The following is a 12799-nucleotide window of genomic DNA, read 5'->3' as shown; positions in this document are numbered from 1 at the left end:
TCAGGAGTAATACTAAATCAATATGTGTTTAATATCAGTTCGATAACTTTAACCATTTTCGAAATTTGGACGTTTTTCTGTAAAAATCATTGGCGCCACAGAAAAGAGCTAGAGACCTAAAAATTTATATTTAGATTCCTTTTTCATAATAATTTAATAGAAACAGTCTTCTGGATCTCACAAATTAAGATTTTAGTTGAAATTCAATATTTTCTGGTTTTTGTCTTAAAAATTAAGGAAGCAAGATAGATTAAGTAGGCTAATAAATAAGGCTAGGATGTTTATAAAGTAGAATGGAGATCCGCTATAATCATAAAGATGTGAAAAATTTCAATTGAATAACTATAAAACTATAACGATAGCGTATCTCCAAAGGGTAGGTTCAGAGCTCGTCTACTGCGTGTAGTGTAATTAAATTAATTCTCTCGCCCAAAATATTTTACTTAGCCACGTCAGACTTTTGTTGTGATTACTTACCTGTGTGCTGAATGCACATTTAAATTGAGAGCTTCATCGGCCATCAGCAAAAGAAGCTATGATTTATTCAATGACTTAAAGTGGTGCATTACTAGCCCAGCGGCTAGTTGGGAGAGCCGATTTGATCAGGCGTTCCCTTAGCCGTCCGCACCGCGGCTTTATATATAAGAACGCTGTGCGAGGAAGTAAGGCCCCAGTTCCCTCCAGACGCAGATTAGCACACCATCTGTGCCGGGAGTCGCATCGCGTCGCGTCAGTATCATTGCTATAAACAGCCTCGGATGCCGTATTAAGTTAATCGGGATACGCGTAACCATGAAATCGCTTTCGAGTGAAGTGTTAATTCTGGGATGACTTTAATAATCTATCTTCAGTTTGCGTATGTCGTATTTTCGTGTGCCGCCGCGGGACAGACATTCTACCATTATTTAGCGTGGCGTTTGATGAACATTATCATCAAATTATGGCGAGCATTCACTTATACATTTAATTTGAACAGTTATAGTTGTATCAGCGCATTAGACTCTGAACTGCTCTGGTAGTTGGATTGTGTGTATTTTTTTTTTTCATCTGTAACTTTCAGAATATATCGAACGTTTTTTCACGATCGTTTTTGATTATGTATCCCAGACAATCTCCTAATTCCTCAGAGCTATAAGCTGTAGCTATAAGTGTACTTCTCAGATGAAGTGGCCACTAGGAATTCTAATTACAGGCTTCACATTTTGCTAATCACTTTCTGGATGCCAATATTGTAGTTAGAGAGCCAGTATTGAGAACAGCAAAAGACAGCATAAATAATAGGAACATTTATATAACAATTAATTCCACCTGCCGCCCCACATATGGTTAAACGGCAGGGAAAAGCATCTTTTCTTTTCTACATAACATTCTACGTTTAAACAACAGAATAAATTCCAACCAGCCGCCCCACATATGCTGCATCGGCCGGGAAAGAAACTGAGTAATAGTGAAAGTAATTTTTAAATATTCGAATTCGGGAGTGAAATGCGACACGCAACTGAGTGACAGAACAGTGATAGTGTTACGTGTGCATGTGGACGACGCAATTGGATTAACAACGCATCTGGATTGACGGAGCTGGCACTGAGTGTAGCGGCGCTGCCGGCATCGCGAGAAGCCAGTTTCGCCTCACCGCAGTCGTCCGCCGGAGCAACCGGAGCCGTGCCTGCAGTTGCGGGCCTCGCAAACACACAGCAGCCGTGGAATTGCCGTCTGCAGTTCAGCGCGCCGCGTCGCATCAGTAATCCTGGTACGTCGCGCCGGCAACGCCATACGTCGTGCAGAAGGAACTAAGTTAAGTGAAAAGCTGTTAAAAATTTTACTAACGTGCACTAAAAGACTGTCGGCGATGGAACCGCCAGAAGAAACTGAGGTTAAACTTAAATCAGAACCTATGTCTGTTGAGGGAACTGTAAATCCAGACAAAGGTTCAAGTGTAAATACGCATGAAAATAGTAATAATAAAGTGAAATATGAAGTATTGTCTCCTGACAGTAGTGTGAAAAGGGGCAATGATTCAATAATAGAGATCCCTGTAGTAAAGCAGAAAGCAGAAATTGTTAATTTATTGGGTGATAGTTTATCTGATGAATTAAAAACGAAACAGTCATCAGAGGTGGTAGAGTTTAAACAGGAGAAGTTAGATATGACTGATCAATCAGAAGTTTCATTTAGTTTTGATGATTCTGGTGTTGGAGCTAGTTTTTCGTCACCTGAGTGTGATAAAAAGCCAGCTAGTGAGCAACCCAAAGACACTGGGGCTATTGATTTAAATGTTATATTACAAGCAATAGCTGCCAGTAATGCAAAAATGTCAGCCAGTAATGCTAGAATGACAGCTGAATTAAAGTCTGAAATAAGTGAACAGGTCAAAAGCAGTAATGCTGAATTAAAATCTGATATAATTGAGGTAAATAACAGGATTGTGGCCAGCCAAACCAATTTTAATAAACGGTTTGAGGCAATGGACAATAAATTAGAATCCAAAAAACTGAATTAGAAACTTCCTTCAAGGCTAGTTGCAATAAGTTGAAAGAGGATCTGGACAGTTTGAATTATAAAATTGATTACAACCATGAGGATATTAAGAAAAAGGTTGCTCAACAATTTTCTGAAATGTATAAAACAGTAAAATCCGAAGTTGCTGAGGTTCGCAAAGACTTCCAAATGGAAGATGCGAAGCTGGAGCACAAGTTAACAGAAAAGATCGAGGCGGAATCTGAACTGTGCTCTGATAGATTTAAAGATGTTAATATAAAAGTAAACGTATGTCAAGCAGAAGTAAATGCAATCAAAACAGACACTACTCATATTGTGCAAAGAGTAGATAATGTTGAAATGAGAGTAGAAAATATTAGTACCAACATTGCTAACATTGAGAATAAAGTAGCTTCAGTAACTTCTGGTAATGGTAGTATGCAACAAGTTGTAGCTGCAAACGCCGCTTTTATCGGGTATCGGCAGTTCTTGCGGTTCGATCCAGATAAAAATATCCCCCCTCTAGATTTCTGGAACGATTTTGAAGATGTGATTCCACCAACTTGATCTGAACGAGAGAAAATCTCATTTATTTGAAGTCATTTAGCAGGTGACGCCATGCGTTGGTCAGCTGATGTTATGTTAAAGTGTAAAACATTAGCGGAATTTAAAACAGCTTTCATTAATGAGTATTGGTCTAGTAATAAGCACAATGAAGTGTTGAGAGAATTTTGGAGTGGAAAACGCTTCAATGCAGGCAAGGAATCTATTAAAGAGTTTGCCAGGTCATGGATCTCACGTTTGTCACATTTGGCGGAAAAGCTAAAACCTGAAATGATAATACTAGGTCTTGAAGCCAAACTGCCGTGGTATTGGCAAACTAGAATTATATCTGCCCCTAGAGACAATCTTGATCGTTTCATTGAGTATTTGGAACGCGTAGAACGTGTTGCTGCCAATGAGGAGCAAGCACGTAATAACAGAAATGCTAATAACACTAATTTTAAGAACGAGCAGAATGGCAATGTAAACATCAGAACAGTAGGTGTTCGCCATCCTAAGAGAGGAAGGAATTGGAGAAATAATTATCAGAACCAACAATGGCATCCAAATGATAGTAATTTTGTTCAGAACAAAATTGTGCAGGTAAACAACAGTGCGGAAAGCAATGCTGTGCCAGTTAATTATAATGGAAATAAAGGAAGCAGTAGTAGGTCGAGGCAGGAAAACTAGTTCCCGTCTATGAGGACACTGGCGCTCACCAGGCGGTTAATTTTCCTAAGCCAGTAGTTACAGTAATTGGTAAGACAGATCAGAATACTCAGACTGAACATGTGGATGAGGGGTCGGTAGCATCTAAGGATACAGCAGAAATATTAGATCACTCACAGTATTTGATAGATAGATACCGTGTTAGAGACGCTTTCTAAGTAGGAAGAGAAAGAGAAGGCGCAGCAGTGTAACAGTAGGGAAGAGCTACAAAATACTGAATTGTCAGGTGAAGAAGCAGAAGAAATTCATGCTTATATTTACAATGAGGATGATGTGCTCTTATCTAAAGTGCCTGTGCAGGATGTTGATACTGTACTAATAGATTTAGGACAGGAGGTAAGTGAGAATGTAGAGGGTAGCCTGTTGGGGTCGATGAACCCAGTATCTATGACCAGTTGTCACTTGAGAAGGAACCCGACGATAGTAGTGAAAGTGGTTTAGCTGTAACTAGTGTTATGCCCGGTCTGGAGGCGCAGAATCGCTCAGACTACAGTAATTTGGGTCATGTTCAGCAAACTAAGTGTAATGAAGTCGTGCGGTGTTTCGATTTGAAATTAATAGACCGACTGGAAGAGGCAGCTGAAAATGTAATTCAGGAAAACCCTACACACTTTGACTTAAATGTAATGAAGACAGATGTCGATCACTTTAGTTGGAGACAAATCCAAAAGGAACTATTGGATGAATTTGAGGAACCACCTGTACAACCTAGAATAAGCCACCCTATAATAGTAGTGAATATGTTGGGTATCGATGTACGTTGTCTCTTAGACAGTGGAAGTGAGGTGAGTGCGATATCTCAGTCCTTCTTTGATGTGTTACCTGGTAAAGACAAGCTTACAGTAATGAGGGTATCAGGACTGAGAATAATTGGTGCTACTGGTAAGGTGTCAAAAACGTTAAAGCAAGAAGCTTTGCTGCCCTTTAACATTAATGGTAATCTAATTGATCATCCATGCTTAATTGTAAATAATCTCAGTATTGAGGTTTTAATTGGCATAGATTTCTTGTCGAAATATCAGGGTGTTGTTGACTTTGAAAGAAGCCAGTTAAAAATGGTCTTGCCGATAACCGGAGTAATTACAGTACCTTTTAGTGATAAACATGTAGTAACTAATGATGAAACTTGGGAACTGCCTATACGAGTTCTGAAAAATAGGAGATATTGGGACGAAGGTGTTAATCTTAGTAAATACCAAGGACCTTTCAGGATCATAGAAAAACCACATGCTAATGCATATAGGTTAGAGTACCCTAAAAGTAAAAAGCTATTAGGTCTCAGGAACGTGATCGACCTAAAGAAGTTCATAGGTAGTGATTGAATTCTGTAGGGAAGAGGTTGTTCTGTAACCTCTACACAGTGTGGCAGCTGTGCAGTGCCAGCTGTGTGAGATCTTCTTTCCTTTTCAGGTCTCACTCATTCTTCATCTTTCCTATCCACCAAAATTTCGGCCCTTACTCTCAAACACATTAAATTTTCTGAAACTAATAAATTCTATAGGGAGGAGGTTGTTCTGCAACCTCTACACAGTGTGGCAGCTGTGCAGTCCCAGCTGTGTGAGATCTTCTTTCCTTTTCCGGTCTCACTCAATCTTCATCTTTCCCATCTACGATAGTTTCGACTCCTACTTTGCAATACAAAAATTTTCCGCCATGGCTATCAAGCCATGAGTTCTGTAACCATTCTATCCACCGATTAGTGAAGAAAATACCTAATGTGACAAACCTAACAGTGACATAAACAATAGAGAAGTATGACGTAATTAAGATACAAATGTATTTGAATAACAAATATGTATAGAACCCTGGGAATAGTAAGTACAAAGTTGTTGGTTTATTGGAAATGGTCCACCAACAGTATATTTAAAAAAGATATACAAATTCGTGTACAAGCAGGATCTGAAGTGGCTGTGAAACCTATTGTATGCATTAGAGCTAACTAATAAATATTAAGAGAGAGTGCTTAGTGTTATGAAAATATGCAGATAAGTTGTAAGAATGAACTCACTTTGTGTAGCAAGGAACGGCAGTGTAATAGAATTGAACAGTGTTTCTGGTTGAGACGTGAAGGACACGTCCCTGAAGTATTTATAAGGTTGGAGCTGGCCATTATTTTGGTGTTGGGTGTGCGGTGACACACCTACAGATATTGAGGTTATGAGTTGGAGGCGTGAATGCGACCATAGGTACCCTTATGTTAGATGAGACAGAGCAGCTCATGGTGTCCTATAGGTATAAGGAATTTAGCATTACGCTCGTCCATAATTACTTGATGCACTTTAGTGGTAGGTCGAGAGAGACTACCTGTGGTTTCAGCGTCCGATCGAGTGGAAATGGATTGCCACGTGAGCAAACTGATCAGCTGCAGTACACTATAGATATGAAATAAATGTGTTATCCTGTGCTTTAAATGTTAATAGAGTGAGTGTTAAATAAGTACATACACTAGCAACATAATTGAGTAACATAATGGCAGACGTGAAACATTATTTATAGCTCAGCATAAATACACTTCGATGAAGTAAGTACACAATTGCAGATGTGGAACTGACACAGCAGCAGAGGACCAATAAGTGGATTTAGTAGTCAACTACAAGTTACTCACATGTACAAAGAAGCTGAGAAGACAACTACTAATCAAATATACTCATACTATCTCCAAGAATAAGGTAATTGAAGATGAGTCAGCTAAGTAAATAAAATACAGATTTATCAGGAATGTACCGAGCATTGGTTCAGTGTTCCGGCCCAGAAATAATAAATTGAAATTGAATAGAATTTATGATTGTATGCCTTGAGCATAAATTTTCTCTAGTACGTGACTAACGGCGTTTTGAGCCATTTGTTTACCGATTTTATGACGGTTAAGTAGCCGCGAGAGTAAAATTGAAAAAGTTCTGTTAACTTTGTTCCAGTAACATATTGAAAGATAAAATTTATATATCCCCATTTCATTGTGACGCACCCTTAAATATTAAGTGAACAGAGTCTGAGGCACTCTCTTTGTTTGTTCTACAGGACAAACCAGATAATAGCAGCCTGGTAGCTGCGTGAAAGCGAGGAGTGACTTGGACACAACTCACAGTGACCCCTCCCCTTTCTCCATGTAATTTAGAGTGAACGAGAAGGACGCACACCATAGCAACTTCCCCTCCTCTACCCTTGTGAATGGAAATGTAGAACGCCAGCCAAAGCGGCTACAACCACGTGTGCAAAAATGAAATTGTCATGAGTTCTGAAATTCTCTTTCAGGTTTAGAAAAGACTGCTAAGATATAATCATCTGTTTATGTATCATGAATAACTGTGTTATTTTCTTTGAATTTGTGTATATAAAATGTATTTAATGGATTTAAGATTTTCATAATTTTACATATTTTTATGTGTTTGTTTGTCTAAGGCAATATGTATGCCAAAGTGTTTCATTGATTTTGCTTAAATTTTGAGAGATAATAGTGCTTAAGAGGCAGTGAACGTGCCAGTAATTTAAAAAATTAAAGTAGGTAATCAGTTTTCCTTTTAATATTTCTGTATGTTTACATTTCAATTTTAAATTTTCATAGGGAGTTAAGCTGTACTCTTGCTTCCCTTTTTGTAATTAAATTTTTTTTCATTCATTAACATTCAAAAAAAATTTTAAGTAGAGGGTGATGTAGGGAAGCAACCTACTCACGCCTTATAAAATTCTCATCAGTCTTTCCGTTGTGTACCAGCCTAGTCCGCTGTAACTAGCTCTGACGTCATAAATGTTGCGCAATACTTTAAAAATCAAGTAAATAACCTGAAACGGTTCTAGCATGTCAGGAGTAATACTAAATCAATATGTGTTGAATGTCAGTTCGATAACTTTAACCATTTTCGAAATTTGGACGTTTTTCTGTAAAAATCATTGGCGCAACAGAAAAGAGCTAGAGACCTAAAAATTTATATTTAGATTCCTTTTTCATAATAATTTAATAGAAACAGTCTTCTGGATCTCACAAATTAAGATTTTAGTTGAAATTCAATATTTTCTGGTTTTGTCTTAAAAATTAAGGAAGCAAGATAGATTAAGTAGGCTAATAAATAAGGCTGGGATGTTTATAAAGTAGAATGGAGATCCACTATAATCATAAAGATGTGAAAAATTTCAATTGAATAACTATAAAACTATAACGATAGCGTATCTCCAAAGGGTAGGTTCAGAGCTCGTCTACTGCGTGTAGTGTAATTAAATTAATTCTCTCGCCCAAAATATTTTACTTAGCCACGTCAGACTTTTGTTGTGATTACTTACCTGTGTGCTGAATGCACATTTAAATTGAGAGCTTCATCGGCCATCAGCAAAAGAAGCTATGATTTATTCAATGACTTAAAGTGGTGCATTACTAGCCCAGCGGCTAGTTGGGAGAGCCGATTTGATCAGGCGTTCCCTTAGCCGTCCGCACCGCGGCTTTATATATAAGAACGCTGTGCGAGGAAGTAAGGCCCCAGTTCCCTCCAGACGCAGATTAGCACACCATCTGTGCCGGGAGTCGCATCGCGTCGCGTCAGTATCATTGCTATAAACAGCCTCGGATGCCGTATTAAGTTAATCGGGATACGCGTAACCATGAAATCGTTTTCGAGTGAAGTGTTAATTCTGGGATGACTTTAATAATCTATCTTCAGTTTGCGTATGTCGTATTTTCGCGTGCCGCCGCAGGACAGACATTCTACCATTATTTAGCGTGGCGTTTGATGAACATTATCATCAAATTATGGCGAGCATTCACTTATACATTTAATTTGAACAGTTATAATTGTATCAGCGCATTAGACTCTGAACTGCTCTGGTAGTTGGATTGTGTGTATTTTTTTTTTTCATCTGTAACTTTCAGAATATATCGAACGTTTTTTCACGATCGTTTTTGATTATGTATCCCAGACAATCTCCTAATTCCTCAGAGCTATAAGCTGTAGCTATAAGTGTACTTCTCAGATGAAGTGGCCACTAGGAATTCTAATTACAGGCTTCACATTTTGCTAATCACTTTCTGGATGCCAATATTGTAGTTAGAGAGCCAGTGTTGAGAACGGCAAAAGACAGCATAAATAATAGGAACATTTATATAACAATTAATTCTACCTGCCGCCCCACATATGGTTAAACAGCAGGGAAAAGTATCTTTTCTTTTCTACATAACATTCTACATTTAAGCAACAGAATAAATTCCAACCCGCCGCCCCACAAAACCTACTTCAGAATAATAGTGGCTACCGTCTTTCCATAGTGGACACTGTCAAGCTAAAATTACAAATCCATAAATTATAGTCAGACTGTAAAACTTATCTGGCACTGCCTCGGCCCCACTTCGTGACTGCATGCGGCACCCACGAGTGCTGTACTGGAACTTGAGCTTTTAGCATAATTGACCTATGTCGGTCAATAGTTTTTAAGTGTGTTGACTGAAGCGATGTTCGCCAAGTCACACTTTAGCATATTCCCGCTGTCATTCTCTAAGTTGAATGGCAGTGGTCTCCAGGCCCGAATTATGATGGCAGTGGTCCACACACAGTTTTTACAGTATGTGTGTGGATCACCTCCATGGAGGCAAATTGAGTACCCCATTGCCGCCACATTTCCCCTACTTTAGTGTTTTCTACAACTCATAACCTTAAATTCGCCGAGAAGCTCAATCAGGCACATGTATCAGTTTTTGACTTGATTCTAGACCATTTCAGCTCAAATAAACTAATCTTGAATAATTACCATCTATTTTATATGGCCCGTATTGCCGGATGTTCCAGATTAAATATAGACTTGTTCCTAAGTTCAATGATGACTACTTGTGTGCTAAGTCAATAAGATGTTCATGCGTTGTAACCATAGCTAAGCAGGTGCTTAACAATTACGTCTTAAAAACTTCTATACCTTGTCGTAATAATGACGATGTTGGCTATATACGATCCTTCCCACTCCTAAGTTCCTTTTAGGCGATTAAACTTCGTGCTTAAGCACAAAAATTTTCCTAGATAGGCCATACCTTGTAAGCACATATCTTCCTCATATCATGACCAATGAATACTTCATAAATGTTAAGGCACTCGATCTAATTACATTCTACACAGGTTAACATACAGTGTGTTACAAAAAGCTACGGCCAAACTTTCAGGAAACATTCCTCACACACAAAGAAAGAAAATATGTTATGTGGACATGTGTCCGGAAATGCTTACTTTCCATGTTAGAGCTCATTTTAGTACTTCTCTTCAAATCACATTAATCATGGAATGGAAACACACAGCAACAGAACGTACCAGCGTGACTTCAAACATTTTGTTACAGGAAATGTTCAAAATGTCCTCCGTTAGCGAGGATAAATGCATCCACCCTCCGTCGCATGGAATCCCTGATGCGCTGATGCAGCCCTGGAGAATGGCGTATTGTATCACAGCCGTTCACAATACGAGCACGAAGAGTCTCTACATTTGGTACCGGGGTTGCGTAGACAAGAGCTTTCAAATGCCCCCATAAATGAAAGTCAAGAGGGTTGAGGTCAGGAGAGCGTGGAGGCCATGGAATTGGTCCGCCTCTACCAATCCATCGGTCACCGAATCTGCTGTTGAGAAGCGTACGAACACTTCGACTGAAATGTGCAGGAGCTCCATCGTGCATGAACCACATGTTGTTTCGTACTTGTAAAGGCACATGTTCTAGCAGCACAGGTAGAGTATCCTGTATGAAATCATGGCGGTGAATCGAGGAAGTACAGTACATACGAAACTAAAATGAGCTCTAACATGGAAATTAAGCGTTTTCGGACACATGTCCTCATAACATCTTTTCTTTATTTGTGTGTGAGGAATGTTTCCTGAAAGTTTGGCCGTATCTTTTTGTAACACCCTGTATAAGCCCTTTTCCTCAGCTATACCTTCTATTTCACTTTACTAGTAAATTCAACGTCAGGAGTTAGGTTCACGTCTTGTCCCAACAAGTAACTATCATATAGTTTATGTGCAGGCGCAAGGTATTATGTCCACCTAGGCGGGCCTCATGACGTTACGGTCAGTTCTAGAACAGCACTCGTGGCTGCCGCATCGTAGTCGCGAAGTGGGGCCGAGGCAGTGCCAGATAAGTTTTACACTCTGACGATAAATTATGGATTTGTAGTTTTAGCTTGACGATGTCCACTATGGTCAAACTGTAGTTATTGTTATTCTGCAGAAGGTTGGGTTATCCCGACTGAAACCTAGGTAAAATCTAGGCAAACATTGCAATTGAGGCTGTTAATTATTAAAATTAAAAAAATGATAAATTGTCATCGTTTGATTCTATCGTAATTCAGGATACTTAAGTCTGGTAAATAGTGTTTCGACAAGTGTACCAGGCGTGTCTCTCCAAAAGTATGGCCCCCAGGTCCCCTAACTTGAACCAGTTGGATTCCTTCGAATCAGGAAATTTGTGACTTTTGCCGTATTGCATCTCTGCTGGAAGTGCCAATGAACTCTGGGAGTCGACTGTGGACAGTTGTCAGTGCATTCGGGAAACGCCTGGATCGATACGTGAACGTGGCTTTCATGCAGGCTCAGGCATAAACCTGTGGGCTGGAATTGTGGGAGGAGCGCTTCTGGGTCCTTACCTATTGCTGGACTAGTTGAATGCTGAATGCTCCCTTCTATCGTAAGTTTCTTTGCAATATTTTGCCGATGCAATAGAAAACGTTCCATATGGTGTTCAAGGACTACAGCTATGGTTTCCGCATGATGTCGCACCGCCACGCTTTGGAATGAATAACTATTTAAATGAAGAATTTACAGGGAAATGGATTGGTCGAGTAGGTCCTACGTTCCGGCCTCCATGTTCCCCGGACCTTAACCCACTAGATTTTTATTTGTGCGTACACTTAAACGAACAAGTTTGTAGTAGTCCACCCATGGATGTAAGCTACCTAATAGCTCGCTTACATGACGATAACGGATGCGGGCGTTTTGTGTACAGTGCAGCAAAACGTGTTCCAGCGAATGGCGAAGTGTTGGCAAATGCGAGGTTGTCGCTTTGAACATCTTCTCTGAAGTGGACGTTGCTCGTACGCGTACGTACTGTCTCTGTGAAGATAAACCTGGACATGAAACGTGCGTAGCATAATGTGCAATAGAGCGTAGCCTACCTATTGTGTTTTTTTGTACCTCATTGGATACAGACGATGTTACTGTATGCAATATTATTTTCTATTTTCTTTACTTGTGTCATTTACGAAACAAAGTAGTCTTTACGTCTGCCAGAAATTCGTGTTATGTCTTAAAGTTTAAATAAAGGCAACAATAACAGAAAGAATTCCACAAGACACAGCATTGTGGGAGTGTAAACTGGATACAATTTGATGCTTTAACTGGGAGAAAGGAATGTTTGGCGCGAAAGCGACTCGAACTTCGGCGAGTCTGCATATCCGTTCCCCACGGTACTGCCTCTTCACACTAACACAAAAATAACCGCATTCGGTTCACAGTCGATTACGCTACTTTTTTTCTTTTTAAATGGAACACGAACCCTGGATCTCCTACTATGTATCCGACTGAACCATTTTTTTGTCTTTGTTGAGAAGGGAAAACAATAAAATCATAATAGGGTTTCGACCACGGGGGACAAAATTGAAAAGCCTCATCGCTAACCATGTTTTTTTTTCCTCCAAAGCACTTATTTAACCCTGCAGTGCATGAATTTCACTGCAGTGGACAACTTATAATGGTCAATTTTCTGGCGGTTTCAGCCATGAGGCTGCAAATGCACGCAGGACACAACACCAGTAGGGAGTGCCCACTGCAGTGAACTGTGTGCATTTGCAGCCTCAGGACTGATTGAAAATGCCAAAGAAGTGACCGTTAACAGCTGTCCACTGTAGTGGGCACTATGTGCCACAGGGTTAAGGCAATCAATTAAAATAAAACAGCCGGCCGTTGTGGCCGTGCGGTTCTAGGCGCTTCAGTCTGGAACCGCGTGACCGCTACGGTCGCAGGTTCGAATCCTGCCTCGAGCATGGATGTGTGTGATGTCCTTAGGTTAGTTACGTTTAAGTAGTTCTAAGTTCTAG

This window comes from Schistocerca serialis, chromosome 10, assembly GCF_023864345.2.
Source record: "Schistocerca serialis cubense isolate TAMUIC-IGC-003099 chromosome 10, iqSchSeri2.2, whole genome shotgun sequence".
NCBI lineage: Eukaryota > Metazoa > Arthropoda > Insecta > Orthoptera > Acrididae > Schistocerca > Schistocerca serialis.
This window is presented reverse-complemented; position numbering follows the sequence as displayed.